Here is a 25,062-nt window from a genome sequence, read left to right on the forward strand (position 1 = left end):
CACTTTCATAACATATGCTGGAAAATATGTAAAGCTAAATAATGCTAAAATATGTTGACATTTAGATGCACCAACAACAAAAATCTACTCAGATAGGGGGTCTTTATTCTGTTATTAATGTAGTATCTTGTATAGGAAAACATGAATAGTATACTCTGTATGCCTTCATACTTGACATGCATCAAATAAACTGATCTCACATGCATGTATTAGTATTATTCAGTCTAGTTTGACTAATTTTCGAAGCTTTAGAAATAAAACTAGCCAATACTTTGCCGCTCATTCCCATTTCTTGTTTTTATCAAACTAAAATAATTCCTGATTTTAGTTCTGCATTTTTACAAAGGTACATGCAGGTTGTCATATAAAGTAGTCAGAGTGTCAGGAGAGGGGATGGCACCCAGCAAAGGGCCAAAGGTCAGAGTCGAACCCAATGGCCGCTGCAGTAAGGACTCAGCTCTCTTCAAAATATGGAATTTTTGTGGAATATTATAATAGGTTTATGAAGCGTCAGGGAAAAAGAGCAGTGTGCCAGTGACAGTGAGCCACCATGAACAACAGAATACCAGGACCCTGAAACTGAAGCAGCTAATTGCAGTTTATCCACCATTAACTGTATCACCAACACCTGTGATCTTTCTACTGTGACATGTCAGCATGTTCCACCTCTGCTAACTAGAGCTGCAACAGTATGAGATTTTCTTATGACAAGCATCTCATCAGTTTCGCCATATACAGGTATGGTATTACACTATTCTTCTTATTCACATCATCAGTTGCAGTGACTCTCGATTTGTAGGCCGGTGCATCTCCGCAGCACTACAGTACTGCAGTAAACTGCGGTTTGTGGAACATTTCAGCTGTCAAATAACCACAGCTTTTTGCGATACATACATGTGTTTTGTGTTATATTTATTAGCAGTGTTTCTTTTAAATTTGACTGTTTGTTTGGTCAGCAGATTTTCCTCATTTGCTTGATTTGTCTTATTAGTCTTAGTCTTATTTTAGGTTAAAACACATTTTCTCCAGTACATGTCACCATGTAGTTTGCAAGTTTATGCTAATCAGCTTTGCTCCATTGAAAGTAAAATGTCCAAAACAAAAACCAACATGTGTGCCTGCCATAATTTGAGCCTGACGTTGCCACAGATGTCATTTGCTATTTGCCCTTTATTTAAAAAGCATCCTAAGATTTAAACAACTGTAATCTTTCTCTGCTGCCTATCACATGGGGCCCTCATATCAAAGGACAGGCTTCTCTGCTAACCTATTCCTTAGCTCACCACTAATTGCTGAGTAACCTTATAGAAAAGCCTCGGAGTGGAGGTTTTTGGCTCTGGTGAAATTAAAGTGTGATATTTATAGTTTGCTTTGGATTGTCGAGCCTTGATGACCGAGGCCATATGGTGTTCATGCAGCAGCGTGTGTAGGTTTTTCTATAATCATGGTGAGTGCATCAGCGTGCCGTTTGTAGAGTCTGTTTAGATTTGAATAGAGTTTGAATAGATGGAGTCCGCAGGGTGGAGCTGGGGTTTGGTTTGTAGGTTCACTGGGTCATAGGGGGTTTTATGGTGCACAGTACAATATGTTGAAGGCATTGACATGTTACTGGGTAACTCAAAATCTACAGCAGATGTGATGCAATGGTTTGTCTTGATTTCAACAATGTTAGTTGAGTAGTGGACAGTCAAAAGACATACAGTGTCATGGATTCATGGAATAAAATGAACCATTTGTTTTATGAAGGGGACTATGAAGATGCGTGACATAATAACTACCAATATGCTGCCAGTTTCTTAATTCTCCTCCAACCGGGCTCTCACAGTTGGTCGCTGTAATGGCTCTTGTAATGCTTTTTCTGTCCACCCAGTTTCCTCTCTTACTTCCGGGGTCATCGGCACCAGATCGAGACAAAGCAGCTCTTTCTTTGTCCGTTTTGAAGTCGTCCCTTCAGCGGCTGGATGCTAATCTGACTGACCATCAGCAGCTTCTGTCACGGTCAGGGAAAGACAGATACAGAGAGAAAAGACTGAGCTAGATAGCAGTGGAGGGGTGGGGAGGGGTGGCATGGAGGGTGATGACTGGAGCATTTGGCATCCGGTGAACAGAGGAGTATTGTGTGCCAGTGGGCCACTGTGGAACAGACTGCTTCTTTACAGGATGGAACTGGTGTTAAAGCTTCTAAATCTTGCAGAGGATATCTGCCAGGAATACATTCACCAAGCCTCCACCTGAGAATGACATGCCCAGTACCAATGGACTGCTGGCAAAGGATACTAACAAATCTACAATATTTAAAGGTTTCTGGCCTATGGAGCATTTTCTTCTTATTCTTCAGTCAGTTTGAGCTATTCCAGAATCACAGGTTCCTTGTAGCTGCTTTAAAGATAATAACATTTCGCCAACACACTGTATTTCAAGTATTTTTAAGGCCTCGACTAGCAAATGTCCAATGTTATAATTTAATCTCAAAGTGAGTAGATTGCATTTTGGAAGCTTTTTTTTACTCAAAGTCTAAAAAAAGTCTAAAAGTCTACTCTAGTTTGTCTTTAACCTAGAAATGCTTAGGCTGCTATTCTCCACAAGAGAAGCATGTTAAGCTTTCAAGAAAGGGAAACAGATCCAAGTTGCTGTATTAATCAACCTGGGTTTAAATTACCTGGGTTTTTTCCAGGACCGTCTTTGGAAATTCAAAAGGAATTTGAAAGAAATGCCTCTCTTAATCTGATTAGTAAGAAGTTATTCTTGGCTGGAAATGTGATATTACTGGAAAAGAGTGTATATATTACAGCCGGGGTTAAAGTTACCTCCACCAGAGGGAAGGAGTACCACAGCACTATAAATCTCACAGATGTCAAATCCAACCTGGAGGTGAAACACTGTGTGAAAGCATAAACATTAGATCCCTTGCACCGGATTGAAATACGAGTGTTTCCCGACAGGAACATGACTACTAGGGTTGGGGGATCTTCAAATCTTCCAACTGGCCGCCACTCTTGGGCTCAGTGGGTGTGCACTGTGCCGCCGGATTGAGCTGTGACTGTCACTTGTTCTTTGGAGGAAGACCATTAAATTAGTTGAATAAAATGACAGAAATTGGGCAAAAATAAATAAATTGCTGATATATTTGTCCAGTTGCCTAGCCCTACTGTATACTACTACTACTAATTGCTGAAGCACACAGATGTTCTACCACGTGCTTGAAAGCTCCTACACAGGACCGAGGAGAGGGTTAGGCAGGGGTCGAAGGTTAAGAGGACAACTAGCTATCTTCGGCTTGGGTTTCAAACCGTTTCATTGTGTTAGCCTGCTTAGTGATGGCTCTCCCCACCCGAGCCGGCACAGCGCACACTTTACTCCAAACAAACACTGCAGCGGCTGATTTTGCTGAGCAGCACAACTTCAGCCAGAGGGAGGAACTAATGAACGCAGAGATCAGCTTCCCTGGTGTTTAGAATAAAAATATACACAGTCTTGGGCCACAGTGGCTGATGAATGCCACTGCTGCAGGATTTAACATCACAGCCTGCTAAGCCTCATCCTCCGTGTTAGTTTTTTGAAGAGCTCAGTGAGGCAGTTTTCCTGTAGGACAATGAGGTGGCCTCCCTGGTGTGTTGGAGCATGGATTCTCTCATCACAGCAGCGTTTCTCACTTTATGATGAATCCATACAGTATAATCTAATTGACACAACCTGTCAGCCAGCAGACATGTAAGACAGACTATAGTCCTCCTCTGTCTGTTCAATGGAGGCAGCTCTCTGCTATGGTGAGGCTCTTTTTAGTAATACACTAGATGGAAAAAGAGCTAGATTATTGCTTATATTCTTGTAACATTTTGATGTGACTGCTATTGATTTTGCTTCGAACTGTGTTTGTGAGGTGTTCAGAACTGAAACACATTAATTTCACGTGATAAAACTCGTGTTTGCTTTGGGTGTGTTTCATTTCCCTAACGGGGGGAGGGCTTTTTTTAAGCTCCTGGCAGTTCTGGATTGAAAAGACAACAGCAGAGAATGAAAGAGAAAACAACGTTTGTTGGCAGAAGAGAGATGTGAAGGTATTGTGCACATATCGTGGAATATCTTGTGGAAGGTGGTCCTCTTATCACATCATTCGTTCACATGCGTTTGTGATGATGCTTGATACTACTGAATTTGTTGCTTTGTTGTTCCATGTGGTACGTTCATCCTTTCCAAGGCAGTTTCACACAGCAGTCCGGTGTCGGTTGATGGATGACAGATTAGAGCTGGGGAGACAGTCATAGCTTTAATGTAATTTGCCTTCTCCAGCCATAACATTTGCATTCCTGTAAAGGCACATGAATGTTAAGAACCTTCATCTCGCAGGGCGGTTTTAATGTGATACCAAGTGATCCCTCATGCAAGAAGCTCCAGTAATCCTTGGCAGGGAAATACAAACTGTTCCGTTTATTTTTCATTCAGGATATAACTGAGGAAATTCTATACTGGATATATTTAAGTGCTTCAAGTGTTTGAAAGCGTACTTGGAAGAAGAAATAGAAAACTCAATACCACCTCTGATTCACTATTGATACCACAACACTGAGTATGTGTCATCTCAAGGCTTCAGTGGGGTTGAAGGGGAAAGCTGGCAAACACTAAAGTTCTCAATAAATGGATGTGTCTAAGCAACTGTGACAGAAAAGTGTGTGTCTGTGTGTGAATGTAAATTGTGCACACCTGGGTATATTTGCACAGAGTGGGTGGTAAGGGTCAGTTTGCCTTGTCCTGTCAGGGCTATCCTTATGTAACCTTGTGTTTATTGTAAGGCCTTGTTCTGAGGGATCAATAAAACACATTAACTTCATGTTGGAGGCATTGTTTTCCACTCTGAAGCCTTTAACATTCCCCATTAATATACACAGATTCATCCCTGACATTTGTTTTAAGGCCAGTGAAGCCTAATAAGGGCTGGAAAATGCTTTAGTATATCTGTGTAATTCAGACAGCTGCAAGTGTGAAGAGCAGTGAATGAGTTGCGCAATGAGACATTACAGTGTTTCAGTGTGGACACCATTCACAGAAATAAGGATTATCACTGGTAGTGCTAGCCATCCCAGTCACACCATTCCTCTGTGTGTGTGTGCGTATGTGTGTGTGAGACAGCGTCTAACTGTTTGTGTATATTGGTATCCCACTTTTAATTCTCCAAAGAATAGTTTTAGCCACATGTATGTGTGTGTAAGAGCCTGAGAGAGTGTGTGATCATTAGTCACAGTGAGGTTCTGCAGATTGCTTCATTTCTCAGCACTGGCATTATCTCATTCTCAGTGAAGATAGCAGCCAAGTACTCCTCCACTGACTCACAAAGAGTTATCTGGGCTTTCTCAAAAATGAAGATGAAGGGTTATTTTCCAAGAATATGTTATCAGAAAGTAAAAACAAGAAGTACTGGTGTGTTGCAGTGATGGCCGATCCCTGTTTGCACTTGGAGGTCTGAGAAATGTGGATTGGAGATATGTTTATAAAATAGCTTGCATTCATATTCATAGCAGTGTTTAGTCTTGATCAGCCTGATTAGCGAGCTGTTGAGTTCCAGTCGGACAGAGTTGTTTATTTAGCATCTGCAGAGTTCATGAACCTAGGCGGTTCCCTCCTGATTTGTGCAGAATCACTAGTTTCCCAATCAGGCCCAAAAAGTGGTTTCAGTAACAGAAGGCCTCTGCCCGGTAAGGTCAAGAAAAACAGTGACACAGCAGCAAAGTGCAAACAAGTTTTGGTTGCATTTGTGACCAAAATGATGTGTGGTGATGTTTTTACTGGAAATCAACCAAGTCAGAGGCAGGTTTGTTCAATCTCATCTCTTTTTAATGCCTTTCTTCTGATCTGTGATGTGGAAGTTAAAAAAATAATCTTATTTTAAGAAAACGTTGAAGGAACACACCACCATGTGCATAAAATCGGAGTCAAGGTTTTTTATGCAACTAGACCAGTGCAATCTGCATTTGTGTTCATCCCAGTCAGTGAACATCCACCATCAGAGCCCTCAGTTTACAACACTGCTGTCTAGGGGCTGTAAACACAAAAATCAATACAGCATCACAAATCAGAATATCGCCATATGACATTTTTCTTACACTGCTACCGCATATGCTGCCCCTGTCAGGTCCGTTGGTACCAAAGTATCAGTTCTCGTGACATCCCTTCACTATAGTTCCTCTAATTCTGTTGTGTTCACTTCCACAGAACTTAACCCCCTAACCTTGTAACTCAACCTGATTAAGCATTTAAAGGGTGGAAATTACCCACGCGTAATCACCCAGTTCTCTCCTCGCCTCACTGTGCGTTTACCTCAAACCTGAGTCACACTTTGCAGCAACCTTTAAATCCCTCTCCTCGTGTTGTTTTTATCTTTTTTAGGGAGTTTTATGTTTTATTCCAGGCATAACAAACTGCCTCCCCACGTCTCGGATTTCACTGACAAAGCAGCAGCGAGATGAGAGGCAGGCCGTGGTAGAAAGTGATACCTCTCTGCTCGAGTGGAGGAGGAAGTGCTGGCTGTATGTCATTGTGTGCGTGTGGAATGTCGAGTGGAGTGGAGATGAGAGCGCTTCACAGTGAGCGACAATGAAGGTGTGGAAGCTGGGAGAATTAATGGAGAGGTGTGTGTTGGATTCTCTTCCTCTGTGTGTGTGTGTGTGTGTTTTATCAGGCTGCTGACAGGTGCTGCTTAGCCTCTCAGAAAGACTGTTGTAGACAATAGAGATCATTATTGCGCGTACAAAATGTCTTTCAGCTCAGGAACACACCGACATGTGATGGCGCACGAAGCTGAAAGGAGCTGTGGGCGACTTACAGGAACGGTGAATAAGAAGGTCTGAAAGTTTAATCCAAGCAGAATCACGCACATTAGCCACACATTCATCCACTGTGCTGTGAAGTGATGACCCTTTTCAGTGCATTGTTCGGCCGTCACTTTAAAGACTTATGATATTTAAATGAGGTGAGTCACATTTAGAGTTTGGGGCGCCCTCTGTGATACTCAATCGAGGCATTGTTCTTCATGCCTCCCCCCTACTTCATGCCTGCTCTCTTCTTCCTAGCAACCAAAGCCTGCGTAAATGATGAGTGGTACCGGGAAATGGGGTTACGCACACCCTCGTTTTCAGTTATCAGTCTAATACTGTATAGCGGCGTGAAGGAATGCGGTAATTGGTGGAGCTAGCTGAGAGATAAAGGAGGAGGCCCTCAGCAGACAGAGTTCATTTCCTGCCATTTTTATCCTCCGTCATCCCGATCTCAGGTGAATTCACACGCTTTCCCAGCAGCAGTTGAGCTTCCTTACTGTACATTAACCGCAGCTGATCTCTCTGTAAATACCGCTGTGTGTGTTTCGCCGCTCAGTGTCTCAGAGACTAACTGCTAATTACATGTGAGAACTCGCCCGTTGTTGGTTTTGGTCTCATTCTCAGGAGTGCAGAATTACCAGCAGCGAGTGATTCAGTGCAAACACAGGAAAGGAGGGCTTATGATGAAACAGGCGGCTGGGTTTTCTTTTACTCTGTGAGATTAAGAAAAGCTTTTGGTGGTCCCGCTGTGGGGAAACAAACTCGCTCCTTCAGGTGCCCAATTCTGCTAGCAGATTGATTAAAGTAACAACTGAAATGCAGCCAACTTATCGGGCACTAACTAAATAGGAATTCAAGGATGAAATGGCCCCGGTGTCATCTGTCTGAAGACAAAAGCTGTTCTGCATGGCCGTCATCATTTGAACACTTTGGTACAGCATCTCTTCAAAAGAATTCACGGTGGTGTTCTTGTTTAAACACACAAAGAAGAAAAGAATCGAGAGCTTGAGATGGAAGCTCACACCCTGCGTGCTTTCTGTTCACCTGGCCAGTTGCTGCTAAACCACACAAGCCTGTTGGAGAGTCCGTTTCGGAAAGTTAGAGAAACTGGCCATTGTGGGAAAGGTGTGGGTGGAGGAAAGTTTCAGGCACTGATCAATGATCCAGCAAGGCCTTGGACCCCTTTTGGTTTTCTTTTTACTATGTTTTTGCTGTTCCATGCAAACGTTTGTGTCAGTGGACAGTTTGTTGGAGTAGTTTGAAAGACCGATGAAGACTTTATCTTCTGCTTCTTCTTTTGTGCTTTTCTTTGTAATCTTGGGTCAGTATTTCAGATTTTCACACATCGTGCAGAGAAAGAGCTGTATGATATAGAGCCGCAATGATAGGTGAATCTAATCATATTAGCAAAAAAATCCTTCTCCAACTCCAATGTAAGGATTCGCGGCTTTTCTTTGATTAAATGTAAACTAAATATGTTCGGGTTTTGGACTGTTCCCTGTGGACTCCAGGAACTTGCAGTATGTTTGAGTTGCTATAGACCCGACTGTTGATCAAGAAAGTAATGGACTGATAAATCAACAATTAAAAGAATTATTAGTTGCAGCCTCAAAATAAAAACATCTGCTGAAGAAACTCTTTCCATCCCACAGCAGGCACCTCAAATTAGAGCCCAAACCTTTTTGTGGCCATTACAACCTGCTGCACAGAGGCCTGTGTTTACAAGCCTTTACCTCAACTATGTTACTCTGCTTCCAAAAGAAGTTGATGTGACGCAACATCAACCCATGCCTGATCTTGAGTCCGAGTATAAAATCAAATGCATCAAATGCGCTGCGGAGCCAAATAGATGTTGAGATCACGTTGTAATCCCTGCTCCGACAGGCTCTGGCGAGCCCCCCTGAGCATCTATGCCTGCTTAACACTTATCTAATTGAGAACCAGGAGGGCACACATGCACACAGAGTCACAGCACCACTATCAACGCCATCATCATTTTAGCTTACCCTCTTTACCCTGCAACCCGACTCTTAAGCTCCTCTGACTCTAAAAACAGACCCAAGTCTTACCATGGAGCCCCACTCGACGCCTCCTCAATCCCTTTAATTGGAGGGAGGTCACCTGGGACTCATTATGCTTTACTGCGGGAGACACGTTTGCCTTTCCTTTCCAAACTAAAAAAAACAAACCAACCTGAAGCGGAGGCAGCAGAATAGAAGGTGAGCAACACACGGGTCACACAGGATTAGCCTGAGCTCTTGTTGCAGTTGGCATCGCTTCATACAGTACTTGTGTACGGGTTCGTGCGTACAATGCGTGTCTAATCACAGAGAAAATCACAGAGTATAATGACGTTGTAATGGGCGCTGTGAAGGTCTCTATCAGGGCGAGAGATCGGGGTGAAGGAGCTTTGGTAAGACGGAAGGCTTGGCACCCCTCACACGCACACAGTATTAGGCTGCAGGCTGACCTGTGTGAGTTGGTCATTTGGGAGGCGCTGATCGCTGACTCTCCATTATGGCTGCTGTCACTGTGCCAACGGTCGGCTACGATCATACTTGCACTCTGACAGCCTGTTTATGTGTGGCACTGCTCTGTGGTGGAAAATGCTGTCTTGCAGTCTCGCATTTTGCAGTCTTCAAGGTCAGGCTGTCCGTCTGTGGACGTTATGATGGTCAGGGTTGATTCTGTTGATCCATCCCATCTGCTCACAGGCGCGTTGGTGACCATGTCCAACCCCTCGGGGATAATATAGTCTCGACAATGTGATTTGCTGAAAGGATTATCAGAAGTACTCGCACACTGTCTTGCACACACTTAGCATTTTTGGGACGGTCTCATCCACTGTGTGGGAGACAGTCCTGGAAGGTCCCATAGAAAAGGTCAAGGAAGCCGGCTGTGCATGTGCTGCTCCTTTCAGAGGTCTTTACAAACTGTCATTTTTGGTTTTCCAAGAGAAAAGACTGTAAGGATGAAGACAGACTGGTTGTTTTGGCAAATGTACTTCTGGTTAACCACTCCACCTCTGTTAAAGAGCAGCGCACAGCTGCTTCCTGAGCTTCTTTATGGCAGTGGATTCCCAATGTTTTTCCTTAAGGGACCTTTTGTGCTATTGGATAAACAGACGACTCCTGGCTAGGTAACGTATTTTTGGGATATTAACAGAACAACTTCTAAACTTCAGAATAAACCCAAATAGTGAACACATTAACTGTAGGAAATTTAAGTAATTTAAGTATTACATCAGAGGTGAGTTTTCTGAGCTGAATGGTTTTATAAGCTTTTTGTGTATTTTTGTAACAATCAAATTCTTTCTAAGCAAACAGTTTCATTTAGTTTTCTAAACAGAATTAGATGAAATGCTGAGATGCAGGCCTACTGTGTATATTTAAGTTTTCCTACCCCGTTGAAACGTCTTCAACATGCCTCATAGCATCGTGCCAGGAAAGGTGAAAATTAGCGTGTCCACCTGGGTGTCATGTTTCTATCACTGACAATTGAAGCTGGAGCTCAAAAAAACCCATGACTTATGCAGAGTCTTTTTGCCTGTGAATTAATACCGAATGTACCCTTTGAAGAAAATTATTGTTTGTTTTTTTTTGTCTAATGTGACTTTATTGCTCTATCCCTCACAGTCTGATGTTGGATACATATACCAGGATGTTGTCAATAAAACAAACCCAAGCCACGTATGTCACAAGCATCTTGAGCTTTACACAACATATGGATGGAGAGTTTACCATCAGTTGCAGGGTGTATGCCAGTTTTTAAGTGAGTGCATTTGCATTGGCAATCTACATTTTGGTAGTCCATCTTCCTCCTGCTCTTTCTAATCCCGTGGTTGCTGGCCGCTCTGATGCCGGCCTGGCTGACAGTTGTCGTGTTGTACCCAGAGAAGCAGCCAGTGCAGCATCTGCTACCAGCAAAGCTGCCCACACTCTGTCTCACCACCTTCTCCGTCTGCCCCATTAGACTTTCTCCATCTGGTGGGAAATACGGCAGAGTCGACATCAACAGAGTTACTGCCGCCTCATTACAGACATGTTGGTTTTGTGCTGTTCCTATTAACCCTTTGTATATTGCTGTATATGATGAGCAAGCTTCACGTTAAACACGGTAAACAAAGACTTACGAGGCAGTTGTGCCTGAGGATGCAGGATAAACAGGGATGCAGGGTGAAATGCTGTCTTGGTGTAGGTATTGATAGCAGCCTAATTAGGTGTATTGGATTATCGGCTATGATGTGACCCATCCACATTACTGTTTCTTTGTTACGTCGTCCAAGAAGGTTGTGTTTCTGGTGCCATTGGTTTGTTTGTCTGTCAGCAGGATTACAGAAAAACTACTTGCCTGGTTTTCATGAAACTCAGTGGAAAGGTGTAGCACCGGCCAAGGTAGAGTCCATTTAATTTTGGAGCAGGTTTGGTTACCCTCAACTCGGGCATTGGAAACGGCCTTGGCAGAGAAAAAGTTGGACCAGTGCATCCCCAGTTTAAAATGCCAACTGGTTTCAACCTCATTATGGCACAGGTTTTACAAACACTTTAATTACACCTGTTAATCTATATAAACTATTCTAAACAACAACATATGAACAGAATTCACTAAAATAACAAATACAATTCAATATTAAACATACCAATCATATCACGCAGTGTGATGCAGCCCATAAGACACTAGAGCTGCAAAAAGTCATTTGTCATGCAAAAATGGCAGCAAATGCTGTTTTCAGCCTCTCAAATATGGAGATTTTCTGCTTTTCTCCTTTTATATCGTATTAAACTGAATATCTTTGGGGTTTAGACTTACAAAACAAGACATTTTCCCCTACTTTCTGACATTTCATAGACCAAATGATTAATGTAGAAAATAATCAGCAGATGAATCAGTAATGAAAGTAATTGTTAGTTATAGTTCACAAGAGACTGCCACTGCGGTATATGGCAAAATCTAAAACTTCTATCTATATATTGTAATAACATTTAACACTAGAAGCCATACTCTATCAAGTGCTAATGTCTCACTTCAGGAGAAATAGCTTGAAAGGCCCCAGTACGTGCAGCAGCTTCATGTTGAGTGATGGACTGTGAGGGGGAGAGTGATCCGATGTGATGCTCTCAATCTCTTAGTAGAAATATGTTCACAGGCTATCTCTCCTCATACGCTGCCACTATAAATTGGTAATGAAGTTGTTTGACACACATGCACACATACTCTGCACACACTCTGCTGTGTCACTGTCGACTGTTACACCAGTATAGAGTTTCACCTGATGATGTAATGCTCAGAGAACAATAATACACACAGCGGAGCTCAGCCTGCGAAGCTTGAGCGGTTATCGTTGCATGCTAACACCATAGTCTCCATGCCAACAGTCACCATGTAAAGGTCTAAAAGGATTCGCATTGTCGTATTCACTGCGCCAACCACGAGCTTCCTTCCCCGTGTTTTACTGAACCCCTTCTGTGCGAGCTGTTACATAATTGTGTGTATCTTGCTTGATCATGCTTGATGTTATTGTGGTGTGCTAACATGTCCGATGTACTTTCTGGTTCACACAGTAGCTCTACGTAACGGCTCGTTAAAATGTTTTGCCACCTCACTATAAGAAACATTTACTAACATGGTACCAAAAGCACAAATGATTCACTGATATTCAACATGTGAATTCCTGCCAGCAGTTATCTTGTAAGAAGCGACTTCAGGTTCCATGTGATTTTGCTTACTATGCACGGTTGCATGCGCGTACACTTGAGCTTCCTGTGTGTCATTAGGCTCGACGTGGGGCTCAGCTGTTGGTTGCTGCAGCCCATCTGTCTTTCTGCCTTGTGTGTCTTGCGCAGGGTCAGGTCTGGGTCACCTCGAGGACTTGCTTCATTATTCTCTAGGGGATCATATGTCCACACGGAGTGGGTAATGGACACGTGAAGAATAGGGGGCAGAGTGGTAGAGGCTTCATCTGCTGAGGTTGAAAGAGAAAGGAATGGTGTGTTTGTTGACTGGAGATGCTACTCAAAAGCCTGGCCTGTGTGTAAAGACGGTGGCTTAGCTAAGGCCATCACAGGTGGTTGGACCACCAATCCCACCGGTCTACTTGCATAAACAATTGTTGATGTTTTTTAACTGTAGCCAGGAAACCAAGGCCTTGACTTTATTGACGTGCGTCGGTTTGTGAGAAGAATAGAGAACGAGGAGAACAATGTAGGGACAGATGGAGGTCTGAAGGGAGCGTGACCACCTTTTCAGGAGAAAAGAATGTAGTTTATTCTCCTCACAGTTGATGTTTTCTCATCAACAGTGTTAGACTGCCACAAATACTGTGGTACTGACAGACCGACGTTGTCGTTGAGATATGATAACTTCCCTTTGAAGTATAAATTGTGCTCTGAATGCATACAACTGTCTGGAATTGGACTGCAGTGGTTTAGATTCACTGGATTCAGCTGAAATTGATCCGTGTCGTCTTGTTAAATCTGGTTCTAGAAGGTTGTCACATTGGCTCCCTGTTGTCTCTGTACTGGTGTCTGCCGTTTTCATATCATATTGGAGTTACTGTAATAACCAGTGTCTGACATTCAAGTTGTAATTCTGAATGGGAAACGTCGCTGTGAATTTCCTCCCACATTTTTCAAGTGTATTAATCCCAAATGTAATCGATATAGTATTTTTGATGCTTAGACAATCAACACTGTAAATATACAGCAGCTTTTAGATGTCCGTTGGCAGGAATGCAGCATGAGCTACTATAGCTTCTTCCATTTTGTATCGAACATTTATACTTGATACCTTTAGAGAATAATGATAATGAGCCTAGCCAGCAACTGGGTTTATTTTTACCTTTATCTCCTGCAAAGTCAGCAGTTTTTATTCTCAGACACTGCATGCCATATAGGGATGAAACAATATAGGGATGAACTCAGTTTGATCAAATCCACAACACTGGGTTCATGATATGATTTTATCACCATTTCTTTAAAAAATGAGACTGAAGACAAATTAGGGCTGACAAAGATTGGTAACCTTGACTTTCAGAAGCCATTCTCCAACTGATTAAAATGGCTACAGTAACCAAACAGTGCATCTTTGTCCACACTGGGAAATGTTTCTCACCAAATGGTAGGAGTGCTTCAGAGCACAGGCATCGCTGGGCCTGTTTGGCACTTTGTGGAATCTCCCTGGGCCTACACTGGTATTCAACAAAACTCTCTCACTGTTTTTTTTTTTAAACTACTCCCTTATTCACAAGCACAGACATAATTTAAACCTGCCCCTTTCATAACTGCTTCTTAAGAGGCCTTGACTGTCTTTGGGCCCTGTGTGGGAGGGTGAAGGAGTGTGATTGAGGACGAGGCAGCATTGAGGATGCTCGGTGGTTTGGAATTCTCCTGCCAGAGTGAGTGAGGGCGCGGATGGGAGGGCCGTCACCCCGGCTGATTTACACAGTGTTTGTGTCCCGGCCAGGAGGAAGGAGGCAGAGGACAGGAGGGTACCCTGTGTGTGGCGGCTCATAGGAAGAATTGGCTCCAGTGGGTGGCATGGTGGCCCCCTAGAGAGACAAAAGTCTGAAATAATGGCAGGATTGGATTACTGGATGATAAATGTGGTATAAAAATGGCTGCTATTGTGTGGCTAAAACGCATTTCATCCTGTTTTTGAGGGGGTTGTTTCTTTGTTTGTGAGGAAAGCCACTTTCCACTGGAACAAATGTGGCTACATGATTACATCCTTTCCTCCTCTCTCTGATGAATTCGACTTATTCTTCATAAATGGCTTTTCTGACATGCACAGAAAACCAAAAATTTTGAGAGTGGAGCAAAGTGATGCTCTTACTAAGCTGATTCCAAAACTTCCTCTTTGTAATCTAGTATCTAGAATCCAGTATCCGTCCTGTTCTGAATGGACATAATCTCACTGCAGAGAGTCTATTTATCGTCCATTCTCTAGCACAAATGATGGCACACCAGCAGCTGGGTGGCATCTAGTAATTGTTTGTTTTCTATCATAAGCAGCTTAGTGCCGGGATTATCAGTCGCTACAAGTGATGTTTTGTGTCACAGCAGGAGGGATGGCTTGTGTCTCATTTTCCAAGCCACAACATGAAGGTTAGATCAGTCTTCCCGCTCAGTCTCAGGAGTATCTGTGCTGCTGTGGGAGCTGGGGCGTGGCTCTCTTGGATTTGCTGTGAAGGTCAAAATAGTAAAAAACACAAAAGGGCCATAGAAAGCTTCAGTGCTGTTCAAACACCTGTGTGGATCGCCATCAGGGTCGTGAATCACAATCATTGTGGAAGAGCAGATCGAGATCTGAGTTTAGAATATAGTCTGTTTGGTCAAGGTATCTTTTCTTTTCTTTTTAAAGTATATGTTTTTACACTTTTCAAGGGATTTTTTTCAAAGAGAAAGCTTTTTGCAACAAGATGGCAGATCACTGTAGCAATCAGAAAATGACACGCGATTCAATTTACTGCAAACACTGAAACTGAAACAGCCCAAAATGGAAAGTGATCCCATTAGCCTTGTATCCGAGCCTTAATAGTTTGTGCTATCTTTTGCATCATAGGACTGTCAAAAATGCAGCATTTCCAAAAAGCCACCTCTCTGGGGATTAACTACATAAAAGCCCTATTTTTAGTGTGCTCTTTCACAGTTAGATGGTAGTTTTATAATCTAGCAGCCGATGCAGATGAAGGTCTACCTGCTCGTAGTGACCCAGCAGAGCTCAGGACTCTGCATATCAAACCACAATATGCCTGTACGCAACATGTAGATATGTTCTAATACTATTTTTCCCTTCCTGACACCTGAACTTTGCATATCAGTATGCCAATCCAATTTAACAGCTGTTTACTGTATACCCTGTATCATTGTTGTATGCCCTGGCTCAGGTTGAACCGTTTGTAAATCATGAACACATACAGATTATGAATGCCATACAACTTTCTGTTGTTGCTGTTATCTAGTTAGTCTAAATTGCTGACATTTAGCTAGCTTTGGCTAACTTTGCGCAACCGGAAAACAACTCTATTTTACCATGTAAAAGCACAGCGCACATAACCTACTCTCCTTGTTGCCCTTCGTTGGTTTGGGTAGATTAGATTGCTTAGGGTCAGGGAGAAAATATCACGGTAGACACGCCTACTCGCCAATACCTGTTCTCATTTGAGCCAGCATTTTTTTTACTGGCATACGTATCGGAACAACTCTAGCACTAAGTATCAAAAACTATATAGGGATAGTTTAGATTTTTAACAGGTACATTGCAGTAGATGGCAGTCAGTAAACGCCCCCCCAGTATGGAGAAGCAGACAGGAGTACCAGCATGGAAGCAGAGAAATTCACTGCTTTAGAAAAAACATAACGTATTTTAGCCATCTAAAAAAGGTCCACCTAAAAAAAAATCAGTTTAAGTGAATGCAATATTGAGAATATCTTCACGGCTTTACCTTGCAGTTAGACGACCCTTAACTTTGGTTAAGTTTAACTACGCATAAGCCCAGACTGCGCCACATGCTGTATAACTCTGCAGATGAGCTGTTTCTCAGTATGGCTTCAGTTCTACTCAGGACTGCTGCTTTGGCTCGGATGTTGGCCTGACGTGACCAGTTTCGTGCCTGAAGTCTATAATTTTAACAGAAATGCTTGCTGATAGTATGAGGGATTATTTTTAGTGGCAATGATGAGTGAATGCTAAAATGAGTTATTTTGGTCCCAAAGTGGGCCAAACAGCATTAGTGAGGTAAGATTCGCAGCTTACAGATGGGACTGATGGGAGTTAGTGATTTCTACACTCATTTTTTTCCCACACTCTTTTTATCCGTCTTTCTCTACTTTTGTTTCTCTCCATCCCATCTTATCCCCCTCCCCCTCACTCTCTATCCATCGACCGGCTCTATTAATTATGCATCTGTTAATGGGCTGGCTTCCACTTCCCGCTGCAGCTCCGTTAACTCCTCCAGTAAACACACACAGCAGGTGTGCGTGTGTGTTTAAACGTGCAGGAGGAGCTCGTAGACCCGACTTTAGCCCGTTAGCCTCTGTTGCATCACTACTTTCTTATCTGTTTTATCCCATCTGTCCGTCTGTCAAACCAGCTGTCTCTCTCTGTTTCTGCCCCACCCCGCCCGAGCGCTCCAGGTAGAGTAAATCACTCCAGTAATATCGGGTGAGGATGTAGGTTACCCAGCAACACTAGCGTTTAGAAGGACTTCCAGATTAGTGGGGCTTATGGCTACCTGCTGTTCTCTCTCTGTCTGTGCCTCTCATTGCAGGTGCACTGCTATTTGCAGCTCAAATCACTCATCTGAAAATCTGTCATCATCTAATTAATACCAGCAGAAAGTGGAGTTACAGAGTACATACAGTGTTTGCATAGAGGATTAAGGCAGTGGCTTCTCCCTCCCTATAAATAAATACAATTTCATTCAGGCGCGCTTGCTCCTGCAAGGCTTAAGTAAAGCAATAGAGCACTCACATCAATGATATTTTTCGATTAAGCAAAGTGTGTTTTGCTCCTCTGTTCCCTGCACCAACAACCATCCACCCTGTCTCTCAATCCTTCTGTTGCGTTTATAAGATAATTAATTCCGCCATTTCATGTCTAGGATTAATTGAATTGGTCATTAACAGGTCCACGGCGAACCTGCACCCTGTGAGTGTGTGTATGTATGTGTGTGAGAGTGACAGTGGAATGTGTGAGTGGCGACTGACAGTGGCTGTGGTCTCCTCTCCCTGTTAATGGGTCAGAAAGAGACAAAGAGCTGTTGTGTCTGCATGGGAACCAGAGAGCAGAGATGGGAGGAGGACAAAGAGGAGGCAGAGGTGTTAAGAAAAGTAGTTGAGAGCACAGTGTTGGTCTGCGACTAATGATTATTTATTTTCATTATGCAATCATTCTTTTTATGAGTAAACCCAAGGTGACTCCTTCAAATGATGGGTTTTGTCTTTATTGGGTGGGTCTGGTCAGGGATGTGGACGTATCATTTGTTTGGGAGTTAACCGTTTTAAAATGTATTAGTATCACTGTTAAGGCAGTTTCCATAGCTGTTTTTCACAGCAGACTTTATGACTGTCATAGTAGGAAAAGCACAGGTGTCATTAATAACATTAACAATGGCTCTGTACACGTGTCACAGTAAGTCATAACAGTGGGACAGAGAGCCAGCATGAACAATATAACAATATATACTTTTTTAACCATGAAGTCATTATGGCATTATAAAGGCCCACACACACACACATAGTGAGTGCCATATACTGCATGTCACATGTGCCAGTAGAACATGTTATATTTCAGTCGGCCTAAACCGTTTTTGAATTTCTCTCTGCAGGCAGCAATTAGCTGAAGAACAGGAAGCGTTGTTAAGTTATCCCTTAAACAGTGTTTTCACATCAGTGAGAAATGCAGCTGCAGTGGAGAACAGACTGTGTTGAAATGATAGAAATGTGCTGTAACAATAGTTTCATTTCTCAAACTGCATTGCGATATGATTATATAATAATCGTAATTTTCTGTGTCTGTGTGCGGCCTGAATTACCAAACCACCGAAAACAAAAGCAGCCTCTGTGGCCCCTCCTTTGGCAGGCAGTGGATGAGGTTACTGGTGCCCATCTTTACAGGCACCCTGAGGCACATCTGAGGTCGTGATGAGGACAGAGACAAACACACACATACAGTTGCACACACAAATGCACACAAACAAAAGCGACCGTGCAGACTTGCACTGTCACTGCTTTCTATAAAAAAATCGTTTCTACACCGCGAGGAGGCGGGAGATATTTAGTGAGCTGATTGCGCCATCTAGTGGCCATTTGTTGTCACTACATGTTAAAGGGATATTCTACAGTGAGAAATTGGTTATCTGATTTAAGTGATATTCCATAAAAACAAATGCAATAAGTAATAAAGTATAAATGACATTAATGTTGGTCTGGTTTAATACCAGAGGGAAAGTCAGTGAAGTTCCCTGGCACAGTTGCAATAAATAATTGAAAAATGTATTTTGTGTCAGTTTATTGTAGTAGGTATGATCAGAAATGTTTCAAGACCCAATGTAGTATAAACCACATCTAGTCAGGTAAAAGTAACACTTCTGGAGCCCTTACCAGTTCTTATTTAACGTCAAGAACAACAGAAACAACCGGGAATTAAAAAATCCTTTTAGAATCTGTAAGTTCCCTGGGAACTCATGGTAGTTATTCTCCAGGGTTGCATTTGTTAATACTCTTTGTTTACTATTGATTTGCAGTGTGAGGTTAAAAGGGTGGAGCATTGTCAGCCTTTAGGCAGGAAAATAAACTAGTGTTTCAGGTCTGTTCAGGTGAGCTGATACACCTGGTGGGCGGGTATCTTCCTGTATGGGAGGATTTTGTTTGTGTGCACAGTAATAGTGTAGTGGGAGTGCCCACTGCTGCGTGTAAAGCTGTGTGTCTGTTGCAGGAAGAAAGTGTCCTGGTAAGTCCCTGCTTTTGTGCCCATTTTGCCTTGTTGTTTTAATGATCTACTGTAGTATATATTCTTCATTTGTTAGATCAGATCTCCTCTGCTCTACTTATTTAATTGTGCTTTAACCGATTAATGTCTTTATTAGCGGCAAATCGAGATTTCTGTGGAATATTGTAAGGACAAAGTTACTTTGACCCTCGATTTTTTTAATGTTGCTTTGTTTGCTTTTCTACGTCATATATTGATTCCAGTTAGTATTATTATTAAAGATAGATTATTTAATATCACACATACAAAGTAAACAATGCCAGACCAACCTTGCTATTATGAGCTAATCTCAGTGAAAACCACACAGATAACCTGGAGGTGTGAGGATCGGAAGGTAGTACAGTCGTAAAGCCTTAAAGCTCGTTTGACGCATCCACCAGACATTCAATGTACTGTTCTGCAATACATATCTGCTACACTAGAGGCTCATAGAATGTCACCTTTGATTTTCTTTGAGTTCCCTGACTCATATTCTTCCATATCAGTGAGTCTGAGTTCCTAAAACATCTTTCCATTTCTCTTGTAAATTAGACGGAACTCTCTTAAATGCATTTTTTTTTAGTTCAATGAAAAGCTCCAGCCAGTCGTGTGTTGAGCTGGCTGAAAGGGGAGAATGACTTCATGCCTCTGGAAAGACAGGTCGACCTAAACACAGATTTATATCAGAGTGTGTGTGTATGTGCTAACAACACACATGTACATACACATGAGCAGATGTATTTTATGTGGAAAGACTGGACGCTTATGAGCAACACGTGGCAGAGCGCTGATTCTGAGCTGTCAGAAAGTCCCACCTGAGACCAAGAGAAGAGAGCTCACTTTTCCCATTTCTCTGTTAACCTCTCGCATTGGATGAAGCCATTCTTGTTGACGTGTGCTTTTCTTCGTCATGGGTTAATAGTGTTCATTGATATTCCACATTTGCTCCCCTAATCTATTTCCATAAGCTTTTTTTTTCTGTTGCATGCATGCGCTCCGTCCTGTTGCTCATCGTTCTTGCTGCTCCTCCACAGCACTCAGTCATTCCAGGAACATCAGCCGTGCCAGGTACCGCTGAGCCTTAATTTAAGCAGCCCCAATCCCTCGTAAAGCTAACGGCTATTAACGAGAAGTCGTATGGCACACGCCTGAAAACACAGCCCTGTCCCGCCAGCGTCACACGCCTCATGCTTAATAGGAATCGACGCGGTGACATTTTGGCAGCGTTGCGCCGAGGCAGGAGAAAGACATTATTCAACAATGTGTTTTTCCACAGAAGAAACAGAAAAGGCAAAGGACTGCCTATGCGGCGCTGGCATCAGGAGGATTTTCTTTGCTTTTTTCTGGAAATGGTATTATAATTTCAAAATGTCATGTGGATGAACATTCCCCTCGACCACGGTTTAATACACTGCAATTATGCACAGCCCATTGAAATGGAGTTCCACTGTGTGCCTGTGTGTAAATGAATGTTCGCCTTTACCACAGTTGGATACACTGCAATTATACTCTTATGATTGTGTCATGTATGGTTGTGTGCATGTGGCTGTAACTCTATCTACTTCTGTCTGTCTGACTTTGCACTTTGTGGTTCCTACAAGCCAATATGATGTAGAGTAGCTGAAATACAAATTGATTTTACATCCAATCTGTCTTCACAGCTCCCCCATACCAATACCCCAAAGCTCACCAATGGGGCTTGAAATAAAGAACATAGTTTTCCATAAAAGGAACAACTTTATTATTTCTCTTAAATCCACATGGTAGTGCATCTTTCTTCTGCCGTCTCTACAGCCATGTTGAACTCTTCCTCTCTCTTTCTAAACAGCATCACAGCACAAATATTTGGAAGCCTCTTTCTTGAGCTGGAAGGTTGTGTGCTTTCTGCTACCGCCGTTGACCTTTATGTGAGCACACAAGAACATGCAAAAACAAGATAATGTATCCTTCAGCATGCAGCTGTTTTTTTACACAGTGTATTTAATAACTTAAGTCTGTAACCTTGGATGCTGCTGTGGTTCAGGACTATGGAGTAGTAGGCAGTGGGCTCAGATAAAAGGACAGGTCTTCAAGGCTCTTTTTGCAATTTTTTGCTTTATTCTATCAACTTGTTTTTGGTCATCTATTTTCGCAGGTGCAGTTGGTAAGGTTTTACATAGGTCGTACATAGAACATTTTGGCACCAACCAAACTGTGTCCCATCATATTGGATTCTATTATAAAAGCTGGAATTGAATGTCTTGTCAGATTTGTAATCTTCTTTGCTTAATCTTTGATAAGATGCTTGGGTAAACGGTACGGTTTTGGTATCACTACTGAAACTCAGCTCTAGTTTTTGCATCAGCTCTAGTTCTTAAACTTTAAAATGATACTCAGGCCTTACAGTGTGACTTCTGACGGATCGCATCAGGTCCAGATTAGAGGGATTCATGAAGACAAAAGCAGCAACACATTGGACAATAAAACCTGATCTCCTTCATTTTACGAAAGACAAAGATAAGTGCAGAACCACAGTCTCACAATGTTGCAACAGACAGTACAGAATTGGTAACCTGAGCAGGTGTCATACAGGCTGCCAAATAGATCTTCTATCATCTCACCAAGGACCAGTGTAGATAAACTCATCAGACTGGAGCGGATCAGCAGACGTTTAAGCTGGCGTATAGCTTTGGAGCAAACTGGTCCTTTGAGCTGTAACCAGAGCAGGTGTGACAGCGGTGGCTTTGGATGGGCGTCTGTCATGTGATGGAGAGGATCAGTGTCATTCATGGTGGCCCAGTAAAAACTCCAGCCAGTAGCTGGCCTTCCTGTTCCTTGATGTGGGACAATCCAAGACAGAAAAACCCAACACCCTAATAGCACCCTGGGGAGGTTTCAGTGGTGCTGAATGGCAGGGTTGACCTCTGTGGCGTCCTGTTGTAGTACTCCCTGTCCAAGTCCAGATGGAGGCAGCATGAACGCAGAACCATTCCACCCAGTGAACCCTGTGAACGTTTCGGAGAATGACATGTTTTTCTCCTCCTTTCTTTTCCTGATGAGGACCTTGTTGTCTTTTGGCCATTTGCTTTGAACAGTCCAGCCTGCCCTCAGGAAGAAGGGAAGAAGCAAAAGATTAAATAGTGAAGCTGATATAAAGTTCTAAACTCAAAGCATACGTTCCAGTTGTTTATAGGTCCTTAGAAAAGACAGGTCTTGCTGTGTTTTTCAGTGTCAGTCATTCACCTCCCGACTCTGTTATTTCTCTCACTAACTTCATCAACATCCAACTGAGAGTCAGACTGCTCCACCCGTGCTCCCCCCGGCTGGACAGACAGGCTTGTTTTTGAAAAGAGAAGAAGAATAACAGTCTTCTACACCTCTCCGTTTCCATCTTTCCACCTATCCATCCATCACCCCAAGCTATTTTCTCTTTAAATACTGATTTGACCTCAGGTTTCACACTCAGAACAAGACTAAGCGGACACAGACAGCGTCTGCTGACATCCATACATACAGGTCTTTGTTAGGGAGAGGGGCTTCAGGTTGTGTCTGAGCTGGGTTTTCAGGGTCAATACTGCCTGCAATAGTGAAAGTTCCCACTAGATGGCGGCAGAACCATTTGAAGATGTCAGACTTCACAGGGGCACAGAGAGAAATGTCTCATTGCAATTAAGCGTATCCCATCTCTTGACCACATGGCAAAGTGTCTCTTTACTCCACCCATGACCATCTGATATTGTGTGATCTGAACAGACACGGTTAGAGCATTCTGACAGTGGGGAATGTTTCTTTAAGTCTGTCTGTTATGATCCTTTTGGGCCTTTTAAAAAGTCCCAGGTGTTCCCGGCTCTGCGACATGCTTCCTCAGAAAGCTCCTCAAATGGAAAGATGGATCCTTCCTCAGATCGGGGAATATGTGGTCATTCCCCTTTGGATGCAACAAAAGGCGAACGACTGATATTACGACGCGGCATACCTTCAGAGTATTCATGTCCCTTGTCTTTCCTTAAGTCTGTCATTCCAATCACAAAGTCTTATGACAAAACCGTGCACCACAGCCCTCTCTGTGAAACACTGAACTGATTTAGCATGGGTCAGTTCTCTTGGCATGAGCTCAGTGGCTGTTAGGTTCAGTCCCCTGTTCAAACCGGCCTGCTGGAGAGATTTTGTGGTCACTGCTTGAGGCGCCGCTGCCCTTCTCTGCTGGTCCTCTTAACCTATTTTATGCAAGTATGCAAAGGATTGAACAGCACTGAACTCCGATTTCACCAGGTTTCTCGTTTGTATTTTATGCTCATACAAAGCTCATGCAAACAGCCAACAAATCTGGCCTACAAATTGGTGCTGGCGTGACATAGTAGCAGGCTTTTGAATTCGTCTCCCAGATCTCCTCTCGTTGGAAAATCGATCCTTTCTTAAGTGCTGTTTGATGAATGCACCATATTTTGTACATCTCAATCCAGAAGAAAAATATTCATTCTCTGATATGCTCTCTATGGCTTGCTTACCTGCTCACTCAGGCATCCTCTGGACTGTATTGTCTAGATGCTTTTTCCACAAGGCTCCACCTGGGGTCTGCTGGGCCCTGAGGTGAGTTCACATCACAGTATGTCAGACAGGCGTGGTAGCATTTTTCTACGTGGGCTGACGTCTTGGCAGGTTTGAGCCTCGACCTCTGCGTGTGTTTGTACACACATGTGGGGCAAGACGCCAGGAAATAATCACTCCCGTGCAGCTGTCACTGCGGGGGCTGAGTGAGAAATTCTTTACAGAAAACACATTTGTAATGAATTTCCGGCTCACTTTTTGGCCCACTGAGATGGATGTGAAGTCAAGTCAAGTTTCAAACTACAAGTGCGTGTGGCCAACACCACCTAACCACTGACGGGGGTCCCAATGAACTGGAAGGGCGCAGGTGTCTTTGCTGTCCCTGTCTCCGGCCAAGTCGTTCTGAGTCAGCTATAGTACACCGCGATTCAGTGTCCACCCAGAGGCGTTTTTTACAACCCTTATCGACATGGGAGACACACAACATAGCTTATCTCACCACTGGTGTTTTATTTTGAGAATTTTCTTCCAGTGAAGTGAACTACTAACAGAGCCCCAAGGCTCTACAGTTTAGGAAACTCAGTTTGACTGGGTCATAGCACATGGGAGCTGACATATAATGGATCATTAAGCTGCATGCTGTAAAGAACCAAAAGCTCAGCCCTAATTGTTTTCCATTCTCCCTTTTGCAGATAAAGCGTACATGCTGGTTGCAAGAGTCAGGACTTAGCTGGACCTGTTGAGGTTTCTAGTGGCCTTTTGAAAGAGGCTGTGATAAATGTAGTATGTTGCAGAGTCGGGGACCTGTTATAGGTTCAGAAAGATGGATGTGACTGAGTCAAGGCCCAGGAAGTGTGGATGGCCTTGGAGCGAGGGGACCCACTGACACCCCTCAGTACTATTCATGCACAGATTTTAGCTTACTGTCCACCTTGCAGTGATAGCACATACTAGCACTGTAAGCAAGACCAGTGCACAGTCCCTTTGGAGGATGAAACAAACACTACGACACATTCATGTCACTCACCTGTGACAAGTTCCAGTTTACTTTGCAAGCCACATTACAGCCGACATGATCCAACTCTTTCAGGTATCTCCGTGGATTTACCAAACTAAAGACCTGAATAAAAGTTTAAAGTAAAGCCACACTAACGTTAGTTTCGGGTCGGACCCACATGCGGCGCACTTGAAAACTGAATCACGGGTGAGTTTATGAAACGTACTGCTGATGGAGAAAGTCAGCAGAGACACACACAGG

The 25,062-nt window shown here is 43.0% G+C and overlaps 1 protein-coding gene across 1 annotated transcript in view; it reads left to right on the plus strand.

Annotated features, from left to right (window-relative positions):
• mpp7a (membrane protein, palmitoylated 7a (MAGUK p55 subfamily member 7)) overlaps positions 1–25,062 on the plus strand; it is a 136,836-nt gene that overhangs the window by 7,536 nt on the left and 104,238 nt on the right. The gene's annotated exons all lie outside the window — the stretch shown is intronic.

The sequence above is a fragment of the Morone saxatilis genome, unplaced genomic scaffold (genome assembly GCF_004916995.1).
Source record: "Morone saxatilis isolate NCDOM2014 unplaced genomic scaffold, NCSU_SB_2.0 Contig0, whole genome shotgun sequence".
In the NCBI taxonomy this organism is placed as follows: domain Eukaryota; kingdom Metazoa; phylum Chordata; class Actinopteri; family Moronidae; genus Morone; species Morone saxatilis.